Source organism: Maniola jurtina, chromosome 14 (assembly GCF_905333055.1).
Source record: "Maniola jurtina chromosome 14, ilManJurt1.1, whole genome shotgun sequence".
NCBI lineage: Eukaryota > Metazoa > Arthropoda > Insecta > Lepidoptera > Nymphalidae > Maniola > Maniola jurtina.
Window position 1 is genome coordinate 3978193 of NC_060042.1, and position 19039 is coordinate 3997231.

General features: G+C 35.6%; 1 protein-coding gene across 1 annotated transcript in view; it reads left to right on the forward strand.

Annotated features, from left to right (window-relative positions):
* Nucleotides 1–19039, forward strand: part of LOC123871675 — a 95100-nt gene that overhangs the window by 37459 nt on the left and 38602 nt on the right. The window lies entirely within an intron of this gene.

A 19039-nucleotide genomic window follows, 5' to 3' on the forward strand; every position in this document is an offset into this window, starting at 1 on the left:
CGATGATAAAAATAATAATAATAGATTGCAACGTATTAAAATTTACCTACTCTGTTTTTACATAACTTTGAATTTTACAGTATAGGGCCTCTAGCCCTATTGAAAATCTCTGCTTAACAGGGTGCCCATCACCATATATACTATATAATCGTATCCTGACATTTAAAAATTAAAAAGTTAAAAAGTCAAATATAAAAACACAATATATTCACTAAAAATATTTAATAATAATCCAAGTATGTACCAGTTGGCGATTTTGTTTAGCGTAGCTCGCAGGGTTAGTAGACTATTCACTACTTTTGGTGTTATACACCGGGTAAGTTTACATCCTTATATCGTAGATCTCTTACCAAATTACACAAAGCGGCTCTTGGGTAGCGGTTTTTTTTTTCTCTAAGCCAAATTCAAAGTTATTTATTCAAAATGGGTTCATATTTCTTGTCTTTCTTCTCTTGTCTCTTGGGGTCTTGTGTTTTCTGACATTTATGACCTTAAAAAAATATCTAAATAAAGATAAATATTCTAGCTATCCGTATAGCGTCCCATCTTTGACCACATCACGCGTGACGAGTCCTCCGTTCGTCGCTAAGGTTGTTTTGGTGGGTGCCTACTACCTATCATGGACTAACTATAACTAAATAATATTATTAATGTAGTAAGATTTTGATTACCTATTTATTTATTTCTTTATTGCACACACAAACATATACATTTGCAAAAAACACAGAAGACAACATGGTACCTAGGTACCTAATTACGTAGGTACTTCATGATAAATTTGGCATGCAGCTATTATGACGGAGACTGGTATATTAAATATACTACAATTTAGTAATAAGTTTTGTTTTAGTTAAATTTCAATATCAATTTAAAATCTTTTAACTAACAAAACAGCCCTTTTCGCTTAATTATATTATGATTGTCATCAAAAATAAAATATAAATTTGTATAAATATAATGAAAAAAAAATTGCTCATTTTTAGGCAAAATTACCCCATTTATTTTCTGACAACCCTAGACTTCAATTTGAAGTTGTGTAATTTGCACAGTACGATTACGATACGATTTAAAATTAAATTATTTCATTGAAGTGTCAAACAAAAAATATAATCACTACGTTGTGTCAAATGCGTATCGGAAGGTGTTAAGCGGCCAGTTTCGTAGAATTTATGTTGAGTTTGTGTGCGTGACGTGTAATTACAGAGATTTGGTCGATAGTTGTGCTTCCTTCGTTTGTACGGTGGGGTCACCGGTTGATTTGAAAATGATGTTTTGGAAAACTCAGATACTTTGGATCGTCGGGGGTGTTATAAATTTTTAATTTACACTTGTTTAAATTCAGATACAAGTTAGCCCTTGGCTGTCATCTTACTTGGTGGCCAGTGATGATGCAGTCTAAGATGGAAATGGGCTAACTTGGAAGGGGTATGGGCAGTTTTACATCAAACCCATACTCCTTTGGTTTCCACACGGCATTGTACCGGAATGCTAAATCGCTTGACGGCACGGCTTTGTCAGTTAGGTGGTAACTAGCCACGGCCGAAGCCTCCCACCAGACCAGACCTGAAATTTAGAAATTATAAAATTCCAAACCCCTGCCGGGAATCGAACCCGGGACCTCCCACTAATAAACCACGCGCTTACCACTGCGCCAGGCAGACCGGCAAAGCATTTATAGCATTTTACTAGTATGAGATTTGCCCAACGGAAGACTTCCGTATCCCTATTCCTCCAAGTATTAGACGAAGACAAGGAATTGAATTACAATGTAAATTATAAATTCAAACAAGCCATTAAACTAGACATAGGTACATGTGTCCACAGCTGCGCTCTTTATGTTTTTCAACGGAACAGCTCTAAATCAGCCGGGGTCGCGTCCATTGACCATGTAGGTACCTACGCTGTAGTCGTAAAAATGTTTTGATGGCATCAGCCGTACGATCCTCGAACGTTAATGTCACGCCATCCCTTACTCTGTCAGGGTTTTTTTCTTTGACGCACGTAAAACGATCTCCTCAGAGTGATTCCTGGGAACATAAATAATACGGTTCACCACGCTCGACTTCAAAAGGGAACGCATTGTTCGCTTAGCCAAACACGTTTTTGTGGGGCTTATTCTAACAAATGTAAGACTTCTCTTTGATCATCGTAAGTGTTATTGAGAAATACATTTTATTTATTACTTTGTCTTTTAAGTGAATGAAGTATAAATATAGCAGTCGGAAGAATCCTGCAACTTTGTCTACTTAGTTCTTATAAAGAGCCTTTTCCTTACAAAACAGAACGTTTGTACTTTGTATCTACTATATTTCTTGGAGTACTGAAGGAATATTTGACTTAATTTTATCTAAAAAGTCTTTAGTAACTTGAGTAATATATCTAAAGGCTGTTTAACGCTGCCGGTTTTACATGTGACAATATGGTATATTTCAAATTGAAGGATAAATTTTGCGGCTCCAGCGTGTGATAGTCTTTTCTACGAGACAATAGCGTGCTGCAGAATTAGAATCCAATGTTACTGCCAATGACTTCTATGTATCCATAGAAGTCATTGGTTACTGCTAACGATTCTTGCTACATATTTAATTTTTCAACCACGTGTCCCTGTGGCTTGCTTCAGCATCGCACGGTCTGGCGTAAAACAGCTTTAAAGCGCAAACACTTTGTGTAGAGGTTTGATGTTACACAAGATTGGGTTACAACTTACAACACAACAGTACAGTAGGTAGTTATGCCTTCACATTGCAGGTTACACAGTTTTTCTACGAAGATCACATAATTTACAGAAAAATTTAAAATAGAAAAATAATTAAGACATCTACCTTTTCTATTCACTTTTTTCACATTAATAATACATTTTAATAAAATATTACAATAAAACTTAAAGCTAGCTTTATCTAATTACTATACAAGATACACATAATATATTACCTTATCTATTTACTTATTACATTATATTTGAACTTCGAATTTGTAACATTATTATAAAATACAGCTAATTTGGGTAACTAAATAGTTAATAATAAAATTATAGATAGATGACTCTTTTGATGGATTACATAATTTAGGTACCTAGTAGTTTTGTTTTAATTGCGATACTAATTGCTTTCTAAATCCGTCTGTTATAATGGAAGTTAGTTGTTTGCGGTTGATTGTATTATTGATTAGCTTAAACCTAATAATATGTATTGTAATTCAGTATATTATATACTCGTGAATAGCTCCGTATTAATATAACTATTAATATACCTACCTACCTAGCTCCTTTCCTTTAAAACTTGTTCGTTAGCTTATCTCATCATCACTATTCACTACCCATCGCTGGCCCACTACGAAGCACGGGTCGCCTCTTAGAATGCTGAAACCAGAGTGCGGATTGGCAGAATTCGTACACCTTTGAAAATGTGGAGAACTTTCCGGCATGCCTAGTAGGTACGTCTTTCGGGTGGAATTAAGTTTTTGCAAATTCCGTGGACAGGTACCTGCTCTTAAATTTTGAAAAGTAAAAAGTGTGAGGTTCTTAAGTATATCCATGAAAAAAATCTGGTCGATCCTTTGCTCTATTGCGGCGTGATTGAAGGACAAATGAACTAACAAATACACTTTCGCATTTACTAAGGTATAATATAAATAGAATTATATTATTTACGATTTTCATTATTAGGCTAAAATGTTTCAAAAAGTCGTTAAGTCCACACAAAAAATAGGATCCATGACGTTAGAGCCTCAGATTGTATTATGTGAAAAATTATTCTCTTTACGGCCCCTATATAATAAAATGGGAAGAAATAAAAATGACTTACTATTTTTTCCTTTAAGACCGCAATTTCTACGCCTTCCTGACTCCCTTTATTAATTCCACGGCTACATGAAAGAAATATCTTTACAAAGGACCTCGTCGACGTCACTTTTCCAATTTCAATCTGAACTACTTATTTAAAAATTTAAACACGAAACTACAGGAAGATATTTATTACTTTGCACTGACAAAACATTTACATAAAACTATTATGTTGATAAGATTTAAATGACAAAAATTGAAGTCAAAATTTTTAAATACTATTTTGACAAGTGTAAATTAAATAACAACCCCGACATGTGAAGGTTACAGTAACTAGAAAAGAGCTGATAACTTTCAAACGGCTGAACCGATTTTCTTGGATTATAGCTAAGAATACTCTCGATCAAACCACCTTTCAAAAAAAAAAAACTAAATCAAAATCGGTTCATTAGTTTAGGAGCTACGATGCCACTGACAGATACACAGATACACACGTCAAACTTATAACACCCCTGTTTTTGGGCCGGGGGTTAAAAACTCTGTTTTCTGTTAACACTTAGGTATATCTAACTGCGTTTGCATTGTCATATAATTTGTTAAAGACATTTTAACATTTTATCAAATCTTGGAAGCTTGCTGGCACAAGACAGCTTCCCAAGGTCGTATACCCAAGCCTCCTCTCCAGCCGCTCCTATTTCTAAAGATAAGTAGAGAATCCATAATAAAATAAACTTTAAATAGAAATAAATACAATAAACTTTAGCTGCGAAATGTTCTAAAATGTATAATTATGATTTCATTAAAATCTACTAAGAAGTTTCGAATTAGTTTCTACAAGTGATATATCTGTAATATACCGATACATTTTTGGCAAAAATTTGTTATTTGTCAAAAGAACCGTATAATTTTTTTAATAGCTTGTCAAAGATAATTAATTAATAACAATGTTATTAAGTAACTTATCGACAAATTACAAATAGATTGATTATATTAATTTCGGCCGGCCGATTCGGTGACTGCCCGTATCATCTAGTCTATAGCTGCATAAAAGGAAAAGCTGACTGACTGACTGATCTTTCAACGCACAGCTCAAACTACTGGATGCATCGGGCTATTTGACATGCAGATATAATATAATATAATAGCTATCACGACGTCGACATTCGCGAAGAAAGTATTTATGAAAATTCAACCCCTAAGGGGGTAAAAAATGTGTTTGTTTGTGTACTCAACGCGAATGAAGTCGTGGACATAAGCTAGTCACACTAATATTATAAAGGTGAAAGTTTGTATGTGTGTGTGTGCGTGTATGTTTGTTACTCCTTCACGCAAAAACTACTGGACAGATTTGGCTGAAATTTGGAATGGAGATAGATAATATCCTGGATTAGCACATAGGCTACTTTTTATCCCGGAAAATCAAAGATTTCCCACGGGATTTTGAAACCTAAATCCACGCGGGCGCAGTCGCGGGCATCGGCTCGTCAAATATAAAATGTTGCTTGGGCTGGGCCGTGGGCGGGCTAAACCTGAATAATGACCGAAAACAGAGGCTCCTTTTTTGAATTCGCTGTAATAAATATTTACGAGCAATATATGGGTGCTAAAATTCAATTAATGATTGTTGGAAATTGAAATAGCTCCATAAAGCCTAAAGAGTCTGGCTGGGGCAGTAATTTCTTTCTTTTGTTTCTTTTATAAAAACAAATGTTCTTAATATTAATGACTTTTCCTTTTTCGTGAGAAACTTTTAAGATCTCCAGTGTTTTAGTAATTTATAGGTACTAATGGCTAGAATGAAATGAAATGGGTATGTTGATAGCCTAGTGCTTATCACTCTTTCGTCTCCTATTCCGGGATAGTCTGGGGTTCAAACCTAGACACATCTAACGTTTCAAGTAATTAATAATATACATACTTAATTTGCTTTAACGGTCGAGGAAAAGATCTTGGTAATTACACAGCTTTCAAAAAGTATTGTAACACCACATTATACATTTTATTTTTGCGAAATTGTGCCTGCCAGAAATCGAACCCGGGACCTCCCAATTAAAAGACCACAGCCTATGAGTGCGGCAGGGAGGCAGTCAAACCAATGACAATGGAAGGGATAAGTGGTCTATATAAAAAGTCCGGAGTTGTAAAATAATTTAGAGCTACCCGAAGGTCCGAATATAAAAAGTACAAATTACTTCACTAACTTCGTCGCGAGTTTCGAATATTTCCATAGCTTTCAAAAATTGATACCCAAACGTGACAAAGATAAATGGTGTGCTAAGTATATCTATACCTCGTTCGTGTTCAATTATTTCGTGAAGCATCCCCTTAAGTAGGATGCATGTTAACCGCACCGAAACAGATGCTGCTTGTTTGGTACAAGTGGGCAATACCGCTGATACTTAAAAAGATTCCTATTTTAAGAGCCCCTTAAAGTAGTCGAATATGGTTTAAAGCATACTGTTTTGTATAAAACATAGGGTAAGATCCCATGACCGCCAGACCTTACTTATTTTCTGAGAAACAAAATGTAGTAAGTAATGGTAGTGTTAGTGTTTACTTTTATCATACACTAGCTGATGCCCGCAGCTTCTCCCCTACTTACTCCCTGGTCAATTATCTACTTGTCTGTGAAAATTCCGTTAAAATCGGTTCAGCCGTTCCGAAGATTAGCCTTTTCAAACAGACAGACAGACAGACAAAAATTTTAAAAACGTGTGACTCAGTTATAGTATCGTTCAAATAACCATATGACCTTAATATGCGGTAGTTACTTCGAAATCACAGACAGACACTCCAATTTTATTTATTAGTATAGATAATAATCTGTGCTACATTGTGCCGACGGGCAATTTATTGGTATCAACTAATGTTACCTACGTAAAAAAAACTGGCCAAGTGCGAGTTAGACTCGCGCACCGAGGGTTCCTTACTCGGGTATTTTTTCCGACATTTTGCACTATAAATCAAAAACTATTATTTTTAAAAATAAATAAAAAAAATATGTTTTAGACTGTACAAGTAAAGCCCTTTCATATGATACCTACTTATACTGATGACAAGTTATCTTACTTTGAAAATTGAAACACATTTTAATTATTTTTTTCTGTGATGTAACCACAAATTCACGGTTTCGGATTTATTCCTTTACTTGTGCTATAAGACCTACCTACCTGCCAAATTTCATGATTCTAGGTCAACGGGAAGTACCCTATAGGTTTCTTGACAGACAGACAGACAACAAAGTGATCCTATAAGGGTTCCGTTTTTCTTTTTGAGGTACTGAACCCTGAAAATCTCAATTTTCTTAAAGTCTGAGTAGACATTTAAAGTACACTGTAAAGCTTGAGAAATTTAATTCGGCAAGACTTAATAATCAGTGGTCCCGATGTTACATGAATTAAGCCTAATTTGACAATTAATAATAATGTAATTTAATTTAAATTAGACTTAATTTGATTTGATTTAATTTAATTTAATTTAATCACTAACATAGTTCATAAGGCCCTGTTACTAACACTATATGGATGAAATGTTCCGAAATAAATGTTTATTATTATATTATTATTAATAACTAGCTGACCCGACAGACTTCGTCCTGTCAAAAAGATTTGTAATGTGGCAGTTTTTGTGCCTACGTATTTTAAAAAATTCTCCTGAACAGAACCGTTGACGTTAGGAACACACCTACATTGCTTAGACAACAGTGAGTGCTTGTAATTTAATATGAACTTTATACCATAGCAATAAAGCTCAAATTGACTACGTTTTAGTTAGAAATCATTTGTATGGGAAAAAGAAAAGGGCTATTTTTAGGGTTTTTCCAGCAATAATTCTAATTTTTCTCGCCGTAAAAACCATCCTTGAACTTCAACGAACATTTTAAAAAAAGATTTGGCCAAATTGGTCCAGGCGTTGTTGAGTTATGCGCTTACCAACACATTTTGCGATTCATTTTTATATTATAGATATTATAAATACAAAGGTGTTTATTTGATTGTTTGTTGGTTTTTCCTTCAGTCACGCCACGACGGAGCAACGGATCAACGTGATTTCTTGCATGGATATAGTTGAAGACCTAGAGAGTAGCATAGGCTTTTTTTATGTATGTTTTGCTGGCAACCCTCCGACATGGTTATCGGAGACTTTGTATAGCTTAACACGGCTTTTTTTTTCTTTTTTGAGTAGCATAGGCTACATTTTATCGCGGAAAATTAAACAGTTCTATGATATTTTTATTTTAAAAGCCTAAATCCAGGAGACGAAGTTGCGGCCATCATCTAGTTGTAATTATTAGACTTTAATGCAAAACGCATTAAAATACAATTAACTTTTAGTAATAAAGAAATTTTAATATATTTTAAAATGTGCTCACATTAATATTTTCTGTAAGTATTAAATTTTATCGTGTCGATGTCGTATACTTTTTTATCGTTTCAATTTATTTTGTTTTATAAATATTAAATATTAAAATGGCACAATGTTGTCTAATTTAAATAGAAAGGTTAATAAATTCTTAGCTCTTTTATATTTATTTTGAGTTTACACTGTTAATTTAAAATTTGGCCCCGATATTACAAGAAGTATAGATAATATCATTTTAATTGCTTTTATACAAATAAGTATATTATTTTAAGCAAATCAAAATATATAAAAAGAAAAGAAATACATGACCAGAAAACGCCCAGCCAAAATCCTTGGACCTTGAATATGAACTAATCAAACTAGTTTTAAAATTACACTGGTTTTGTATACAAAAGATTTGAATGTAAATTCTTGAGACCATGTAAGTTTGAAACTGAATATTTTAGGGGGAATCTGGAAAACTACAAACATAGATATTAGTTTTTTGAACATATCTACAAAATTTCTTTGGATTTAATTAGTTAGTATTCAAATGAGAGCCAAATCACACTAATATTAGAAAGGCGAAAGTTTGTATGTATGTGTGTGTGTGTGTGTGTGTGTGTGTGTGTGTGTGTGTTTGTTACTCCTTCACGCAAAAACTACTGAACGGATTTGGCTGAAATTTAGAATGGAGATAGATAATATCCTGAATTAGCACATAGGCTACTTTTTATCCCGGAAAATCAAAGAGTTCCCACGGGACTTTGAAAAACCTAAATCCACGCGGACGAAGTCGCGGGCATCGGCTAGTTACTTATAAACCCATCTTAAAAATCGCTTTGTCCTATGACTAGGACACATGTCAAAAGCGTGGTCGATCATTCGCCACGTGCGCCCTATTACGCCTCTCTTCGAGTATGAAATACGAGTACTCTATAAATAGATGACATACCCTTAATGACCCGTTGTCTAAATGACTGCACCCGAGGGTTTAGAACAGTTGGCTGTTGTAAATATTTTTATCCCACAACTTTTATTATCAACAGACGTTCGGTTGTGTGTGGCCACGATAACGTTTTATGGGATTCGACTTGGATTACGATGCTAACATACGAAAGCTATCCCTATTCCTACCTACATTTTTTTAAAACTTTTAAGACTAGCGCTTTGCTGCAATCAGACCTGCTAAAAAGTGATAGGAATATTAAAAGTGGAAAGGAAATTTGATGCCGCAAGGGCATTATTTAAATTCACCAAGCAGCCATGCAAGCAGCTTGACAACAACCTTAACGTAAGGTCTTCTTTTTGTATTCTGATATACATTATCACTATTTTAAATCATTTTCATCTAGTCAAATTAATTTTTCTTTTAACAGGGCTCTCTCCGTCACTTACTCCATACAATCGTAGTTCCCATTTCATTTGAATATTAAGCAACCAAAGTCCATGAAATTTTGCAGACATAGTCTAGAAACTAATATCTGTGTCTGTGGTGTTTTAGATTTTTCTAAAAATATGTAGTTTTAAAATTACAGGGGCTCAAAGATTTGTATTTTTCTTTAAAAAAAGGCCCAACTTTGTGCTCGTTTTTCTAGACAACGAAGCAATTTAATGAAATTTGGAAAAACCACAGACCTAGAAAATTTAATGAATATTATGTAGTAAAAAAATTATCGTTATATATTTTATATTGTTATAATTATGTGGGAACTACGAAAACCAGAAATTACACCCAGAAATCTTGAAAATTTCGTGCTGTCTCGATTTGTGCAAGCGGGGTGGTGAAGTGCGGGGGACGACACGTGAAACTGACAGAAACTGACAGTCTAAACACACGGGCCACATTTAGACTGCACCCAACTCCAAACTTGTCGATAGGTCTAACTAAATACACTGGTACATTTCAACTTGCGTTAGACGTATGCGTTACCTACCGTTATGCGTAGACGTTGCCTGTAGATAAAAATATGTCTCATGTTTGCTGGCAATAGCGCATGCATCAAACCCTGCAAGTTGCAACTCTCTTGCAACCTATTCCTCACGCAATACGCACAGCTTTAATATTATAATTTTTGACAATGTATACTATATGTAATGCCATATCACAGGTCACTCTCTGATTTATTGCTAACAATTTACTTCCAAATGCAAAGAAATCTAAGTGTGTTGAATTCACACTGCCCAATACCAGGACCTTAAATGACATAAATTCATTGATAAATAATCATATGTTGAAAATAAAGGAGAACCCCGTGTTTCTCGGTATAATGTTAGATGCAAAGCTTCTATGGAACACCCACATATCAACACTTGATGGTAAACTCAGCTCTGCTGCTTACACTGTTAGAAAAATTCGACAGGTACTGACGTGGAAACTGCAAAAATTGTATATTTTGCCTATTTTCACTGTATTATGTCTTACGGACTCTTGCTATGAGATAAAGCGGTAGATATTGAGAAAAAAATGTATTACAGAAAAGGACAGGACGTGCAATTTATAATTTAAAACCCCGCGCTGCCATACAATAAAAATATAAGGAAATAAGTACCTTATCTATTATCTTATAGTAGCTTCTAAATATATTTACAACTAGCTAATGCCCGCAGCTTCGCTCGCGTGGATTTAGGTTTTTAAAAATCCCGATCCTTTCATTTCCCAGAACAAAAGTTGCCTCTCCGTAATAGCCCGTCGCCGGGATGCAACTTGTTTCTGTATCACGTAAGAATATTTAAATGGATGATCCTTTTCAAATCCCGAGGGATCACCAGGATTTAGGAATGCAATTTCTTACAGCATCAGGGTTGAGGTCAACGACAAAGTGTTTACTTGGTATAGATACCTTCAATATCAATTAATAATCGACACTTTTTAAATCCCATTAGCTTTAGTAGTCAGGTCCCCTGCAACATCAGGGTTGAGGAGTTGGAATCCAAATTTATTGAACAATGTCGCAAACTTTCTTTATCGATTAAAAAAACTACCCAAAATTACGCAGTTAGGTTACCTGCCAAATTTCATGGTTTTGAGTCAACGGGAAGTACCCTAGAGGTTTTCTTGACACACACGACAGACAGAGAGATAGACAACAAAGTGATCCTATAAGAGTTCCGTTTTTCGTTTTGAGGTACGAAACCCTAGAAAACGTAGGAACGGCATTCCGAACCAGTGGTAAATTTTTCTGACCATCCAAAAACACTTTGAAGTATACCTAAAAGTTTACAGGAATAAAAATTTATCATTGTATTCCATTCCATTTCATTCTATTCCATTCTGTTCAAAGATAAATAGATTATAAAAATATTTGTCACCGAAACAATAATTTACGATACATCAACCAATATCAATTTTACTGATGACAATCTGACTATTACCAAAGTGAACGACTACTATAATATCTATTATATACGACTAACATAATATGTATTATAAATTGTGTGCCGTTTGCATTCTCTGTTTATTGGCTGAAACTCAAAAATTCAGCCAATCACAACAAAGAAAATATTGTAATAATGATTGATGCAGTTTTCTGTAATTGAAAACAAAATATTTGACATTAACTTGAATGTGACAGTGTTTTCCGAATAGGGTTGCCAGAGGCCCCGTATTTTACTGGTTACCCCGTATTTCAGGATACAGAAACCTGTAATTATGAAAATAAAATACGGGGCAAATAAAACTAAATATTTTTAGGGTTCCGTAACTCAAAAGCAAAAAAGAACTCTTATAGGATCACTTCGTATTCTGTCAGTCTGTCAGTCTTTCCGTCTGTCCGTCTGTCCATCTGTCCTTCTATCCATCTGTCATGTGTTCATGAACAAATATTAGTATTTTCAATTTTCAAAGTAAGATAACTACATATATCAAGTGGGTTATCATATGAAAGGGCTTTACCTGTTCATTCTAAAACAGATTTTTATTTATTTTTATGCATATTTTTTTAATTCATAACAGTTTTTGATTTCTCGAGTAAAATGTCGGAAAAAATACCCGAATACGGAACCCTCGGTGCGTGGGTCTGACTCGCACTTGGCCGGTTTTTTACAAATTCAGCAGGAGCTGGCTGGCGAAATCAAACACTGACGTTATGTCCAGTAGAAAGAATATTTTCCTTTTGCGGCAATGCGTAGCCGAAACCCACTCGATATTGATCATGGTCGAAGCCAAGGCGGCGGGGCTTGGTTTGAGGATCTAAGCCTTTTTTTATACAAGTTAGCCCGTGACTTAAATCTTTTCTAGTGGTAAGTGATGATGCAGTCTAATTTCTTGGCCGTTAGGGCCATACTAACCATATAACTAGCCATGACCGAAGCCTCCCATCAGACCAGAAATTTAGAAATGGCGACTGCGCCTGGGAAGCCGTCAAAAACCTAAGCCTAAAATAATACTTACACTATTTCTTGCATTTGCTTACCAATTTTTTTTTTTTTGGAAATATATCAAATATTTCGCGCTCACTTCACTCGCGCTTTGAATTTGTATTACTTGGTGTAAACCCCGCAATGTCGTTTGCATGAATTCAGATTTTTAAAAATTCTTTGGGGGATTTTCCGGGCTAAAAAGCCGCCTAAACAAAAATGTCTGGGATGCAAGTTACCTCTGAATAGTAAGTACCAAAATTTTGGCAAAGAAGATGGGCCGTGAAAGGGTAACAAATAGATAGGCAAATAGATATACTGTCGTATTCGTAACATTAGTATGGATAGGAAGCTTTAAAAATAAAATCTTGCTATGGCTAAACTCGTTTCCCTTTCACTTTAATTTTTTCTGTATTGAACCAAAAACACTTACGCTCACTGCGCTCGCGCTTTTTTATTGTTGTATTTTATCTCACTGTCAAATTGAAAGGCGAAATTCCACTAACCAGGTAATTAGCCCATAAAGTTGAGCGAATGTTTTTTTCCTCATGACAGGATTCAGTTCCGGCCCTAATAAAACCTCTCCCGCAATCGATTCCTGGCTACGGCCATAGTATTGATACTGTGAAGGTGGAATTACAAATTAAATGTAATTTTAAGTTGAAATGAGAAGATTGTATGCATGAAATGTATAACATTTTGCTTTACAACACTAAGAGTTTTTAAAAGCTATTTAAATAAATAAATCTTTTATTTAAAACCACATTGCAAACACAGTTCACCAATCAAGACACGGCAACATACAGAGAAAAAATACAAAACTTACAAATAAACTGAAATATCTAAATAGGCTTTCCATGCATTTCAGAGAGAACCACCGCCTATTTCTTCAAATACTTCAAATTTTCAAATTTCTTCAAATCTAAACCCCGTGTTTTTGATGGTGGTAGCCTGTAAATCAAAAAGAGCCAGGTGGCAACCCTACTTCGACCTAGACAGAATGAAAAATTGTTTTCATTACTCGGTATGCCTTTTTTTTTTTTTTTTGTTGACGCTGGGGAATGCATTTACGCATCCCCCCCGGAGGGAGGGTATGTGGGACTCGCCGGCCGAGAGGCGACCGGAATACCCACTAAACCCCAGCGGCGCTACTGCGCGTCGCCTGGCGACTGGGTCACGGGAACGGCCGAAGCAAACAACCGCGACCCAGCCAGCGACGTCTGCCGAGGCAGACCCTCCACCGGGGACCTGCTCGGTCCCCATCGACGCACCTCCGGGACGCACCAACGAAGTGCGTCCCCCGACCTTGGGACGCGCTCGTCGCCCGCGTCCCATCCTCCGCTTCATCCACTGTGCCCTCTGCTAGTCAGAGGGACACGCGGAGAAACCTCCCCCCCTGCCAGATCATTAGCCATAGCCAACAATATCTCCGAAGAGAAATTATTAGCCATGTTACCGGGGCGCACCGGCCCGAACACTGCTCTTCCCCTCGGACGCATCCAAAAGGGACCAGCAGCATCCAGGCACACTGGGAGGTTACCTGGCTGGCGCCCCTTACTCGGTATGCCTACTGCCATAGTGTGACAGAAAGTGTGACGGTAGTTGTGACCTCTGATTGGCCGACTCTCTTTCACTATTTGCTAAAATTGATGATTGCAACAACAATTTTTTCTTTTTTGTAATCGAAAACAGAACACGGACGTCAAACAGGTTGACTAATTGCAATCATTTCTGACCGGCTAACATTGTTCCGCTAGTGGCTCAAACTCACTGTCGCAGCAAGAACATGGTAAATTCAGCCAATCACAGCAATTTGAAATTTGGTTATCACAAATGTACCGATCTAGGAACCGAGAATGCACGAACCAGGGCAGATAGAGATAAGAACAATAAAATCATACGTAGGAAATCGACGGGGGATCGTTGGCAAGGATAGCCTTAAGTGAATTCAATCAACACTTCACTAGTGCTTTTCACTCAAAGTAATTTTTCATTTTTCCCACTTAAATCGTTTGCTAAATATGGTCAAGATCAAAAACGCAGACTCAGAGGACGGATCAGGGTGGTTTTTCTTTCAGTGAGTAACTATGTGCAAAAATGCGCTTTCTGTGAAACGTAGATGCTTTCTAACACGCAGCAATGCAACTAAACATTGATAGATTTTTCTTTATGATTTTTCACATTTATAAGATAGCAAGTGTTATATGAAATGCTTTTCACATGATTTTTCACATGCTACTGTGAATTGGCAGTGCATGATAACGTAGACTTATCGAACCGTGCTCATAAATTTACAAGTGTAAATTAAAAATTTTCAACACCCCCGACAAATCATTTTCAAATAAATAATTATGTATATCTAGGCAACGTCCATCTTGACAGCTTGACATTTGTCAATTGACACTTGAATATTATGAAACTAAGGGTTATCTAACCTTCTTTTCTACAAGAAAACTAGAAAATAGCTGATAACTTTTAAACGGCTGAACCAATTTTTTTGGATTATAGCTAAGAACACTCTCGATCAAGCCACCTTTCAAACAAAAAAAAGTAAATTAAAATCGGTTCATTCGTTTAGGCGCTACGATGCCACAGACAGATACACAGATACACAGATACACAGATACACAGATACACAGACACACAGATACACAGATACACACGTCAAACTTATAACACCCCTCTTTTTGGGTCGGGGGTTAAAAATGATCAATCGCAGGTCGGGAGTCTCGTTGGACCTATGAATCATACACGTATCAAACAGAATGAATTGATAGATCCTTCATTTGTAACACTGAAATTATCGGTTGTATAAGCCAGTATCTACCACACAGAATTATAAATAAGGTGATAGAATTAATGGTACATATCTGCAGTCTTTAATTACAGGATATCTCGTTCTCAATAGTGAGCTAACTAGCGATCAGTTGAAAGATGATAAAAAAAAAATATTTCGCACTAATTTTGCAATTCCCGACGATGAAATTTTCTTCTCTCTTCAAAAAGGTGATTTTACTTTAAATGTTTTTTCATAATATTGTGTAAATGATAAAATAATAGCAGAAAACTCTTGCAATGTAAACCTTATCTCGAACTGCACCACCGCAGGTGTTGCAGCATCTCATTACGACGTCCGGTCATAGCTGTTAGGCAAATATGCCTTTACCTTTGAGGGTTTGCGGAGAGCCAATAGAAATTATGCAAATAGCGACATCGTAGTGCTAATCACGACTAACAGAAACAGATCACGTCTGGCCATTCTGATTAACATGCATACCTTCGTCGGTAATAGAATGTTATAGTTTCTGGGTCTTTTATTTTTCTTCTTTTTAACCCCCGACCAAAAAAGAGGGGTGTTATAAGTTTGACGTGGGTATCTGTGTATCTGTGTGTCTGTGTATCTGTGTGTCTGTGTATCTGTGTATCTGTGTATCTGTCTGTGGCATCGTAGCGCCTAAACGAATGAACCGATTTTAAATTTTTTTTTTTTTGTTTGAAAGGTGGCTTGATCGAGAGTGTTCTTAGCTATAATCCAAAAAAATTGGTTCAGCCGTTTAAGAGTTATCAGCTCTTTTCTAGTTTTCTTGTAGAAAAGAAGGTTAGATAACCGTTAGGTTCTTAATATTAAGTCAATTGACAAGTGTCAAGCTGTCAAGATGGACGTTGCCTAGATATACATTATTATTTATTTGAAAATGATTTTTGGAAAATGTTTGGAAAACTCCAAGTTTTTGAAAGTTATCAGCTCTTTTCTAGTTACTGTAACCTTCACTGGTCGGGGGTGTTGAAAATTTTTAATTTACACTTGTTTATACAATTTTCTTTTGGCCTTCCCAATGGTGCGCATTATTTTTTTTGAATGTATTTATTTTAATGTACTAACACGAATTACTTACAATTTACATCTCGCCAAACTGCACAGCAGTTGGCGAGTTAACGCTCATAAAGGCCCGTGACCTTAACTTATCGAAAGGTAATACTTACTCAAATAATATATTGTAATACTTTACAAATACAAACTACTAACATTAACCTAACTTCCTTATCCACTACTAAGTACTTATATTCAAGAGTCAGTCTGTCAAATTCACTATGGTCTTATAATTTCTTGGGTTTGATTTTAAATTTATAATTTCTAAATTAGCTCTTATTTGGTTTGCTGGGAAGCTTCGGCCGTGGCTTGTAACCCTTGACCCTATCGACAAAGCTATCATCATCATTAACAACCGATAGACATTCACTGGCGGACATAGGACTTCTATACGATAAGCTTTTAAGTCGCCTGAATTCAGCGGCCACAAGCGATGCAGTGTTTCAATACGACAATGATCTTAGACTCAGAGGGCCAAACGCAAGCTTTGTTTTCAATATTATGGTTCAAAGTTCGAAATATCCTTGGAAATTCATAATTAGTTCTTTTGTTGCATCATAAAATTTGATGGTAATTCAAATTTTTCTTAGCGCTTAATCCTTTAAATATAGGTATTGAATTCGATGGTGTATTGTTCAAAGTCAACGCTACCAAGTTTCTTTCTTTGAAATATTTATACTAGTTATGCTGATTAATTGACTATAATTGAATATGTACAGAACATTTTTTTTTTTTTTTTTTTTTTTTTTTTTTTTTTTTTCGTGTCCATTCGTGCGAACGCACTCGTTTGGAGCGGGCGCTTTCTCAATAATTGATAAAAGTTTTTTGTTTACCCACACCAAAATAATAAAATGGGAATATGAGTGAATTTAGTAAGGAAATGGAGTGCGAACGTTATATTTCGTGTGAAAATGAATTTGACGAAAGTGTACGATGCGAAAAAAGGCAACGGGAAAAAAGTTTGCGTGACAGTAGCGGCGCGAGTATTGACGAAGAAGGATTTACAATGGTAGCGCGGCGGCGTACCAAACGTCTCGCTGTACGCAAGTCGGGTAGTAGTGATTTGAATGATGACATCGATATGATGGGACAAACACAAGAAAATGAGAAGATTGAGGTGAGTGTTACGTCAAAGGAAATTTTGCCTAAACAAATGGCACTAGCGAAACTATTACGATCAGAAAATATACTAAGCATATTGAGTATTAAATATAAAAGTCCTTTTAAAGTTTTGATAGAGTTTGGTGACAAAGAAAATGCTCATAAACTACTAAGCAATAAAAGGTTTGCGGAAGCAGATTATAGATGTCAATTAACAGAGGGGTTGCAAATGATATTCGGTGTAGTACGAAATATTGATTTAGATGTTCAAGAGGAAGAAATGCTCGCGAGTTTTGAAAGTGAATTCGAAATTTTATCTATTAAGAGATTAAGGAGATGTTTAGAAAATGGTGACTGGATTGAGAGTGAATCAGTAAGGGTGTGTTTTAAGTAAGAGTGTTTGTGGTAAGTTTTTAGTTAAGAGTGTTTTAGAGTCCTACCTTACCCTCGTATATACTGATATACGGGTGCAGATTTAAGGTGGAACCATTCACATTTCCTGTCACGCAGTGCTCTTCCTGCTGGCGCTATGGCCACACAAAGAAATTTTGTCCAAGAAAGAAGGATTTTTGTCCAAAATGTGGAGAACAACACTCAAATTGTGAGACCAAGATATATTCTTGCATTAACTGCAATGGGAATCATATGGCACTTGAAAGAATGTCCTGTCCAGTATTTCTCAAAGAAAAGGAGATCAGGAAGATTATGTGTGAGGAAAACTGTAAATATCGACAGGCTTTGCTTATATATTATGATAAAAAGAAATTAAGTGATAGACGTCAGCGTTATAATATGAACGAAACAAATGAAGAATTCAACAATCGTAACGTAAATTATAATGAGACGAATTTGAATAAGACTTATAGAGATGTTCTAGTTACTGAAGCTGAAATTCATAATGAGAAGAAAGAAGAGTCATCAGATAGTGAAATAGAAATGGAGAATATTGAGACGGTACAGACTGGGTCACAGAAAGAAAAAAAAAGGAAGAAAAAAGGAAGTAAGGTAGAACGTGTAGTTGGTGATACAGAATATATAGCTGAAAACACAGAAAGAGAAAGACGCCAAGGAGAAAATAGAGAAGAATATGAGAAGAGACGTAAGAGATTTGACTTTGTAAGGTTGCTATTAAAAATTAAGGATGTGTGCTTTTCACAAACAAGTTTGGAGAATAAAATGAAATTAATTTTGAAAGTTATCATAGAGGAGATTAAAATGCTAGTAGTTGGATTGATCAATGATAATGACATGCTGAAAAATTTCTTTAGTATATTTCACAATGGATAGCTGCAACAATAGGTGCACTTTAAACATTATGCAATGGAACTGCCAGAGTTTGTAAATAGTAAAATTAGTACAAATAAGTTAGTTATAGCATTTAGACTTAGATCTGGACACGTGCCGTTAGACAAGTTTAAATATTTAATGAGGAAAAGGGATTCTCCCAATTGTGAAGTATGTGGTAACGTAGATGATGTCTCACACTTGCTACTGGCATGTGTTCGGAATCACAATTTGAGAGAAACACTAATGTGTGAACTAAATTTAAATTTTATAAATATTGGTATTTTCAACTGTATTTTAAA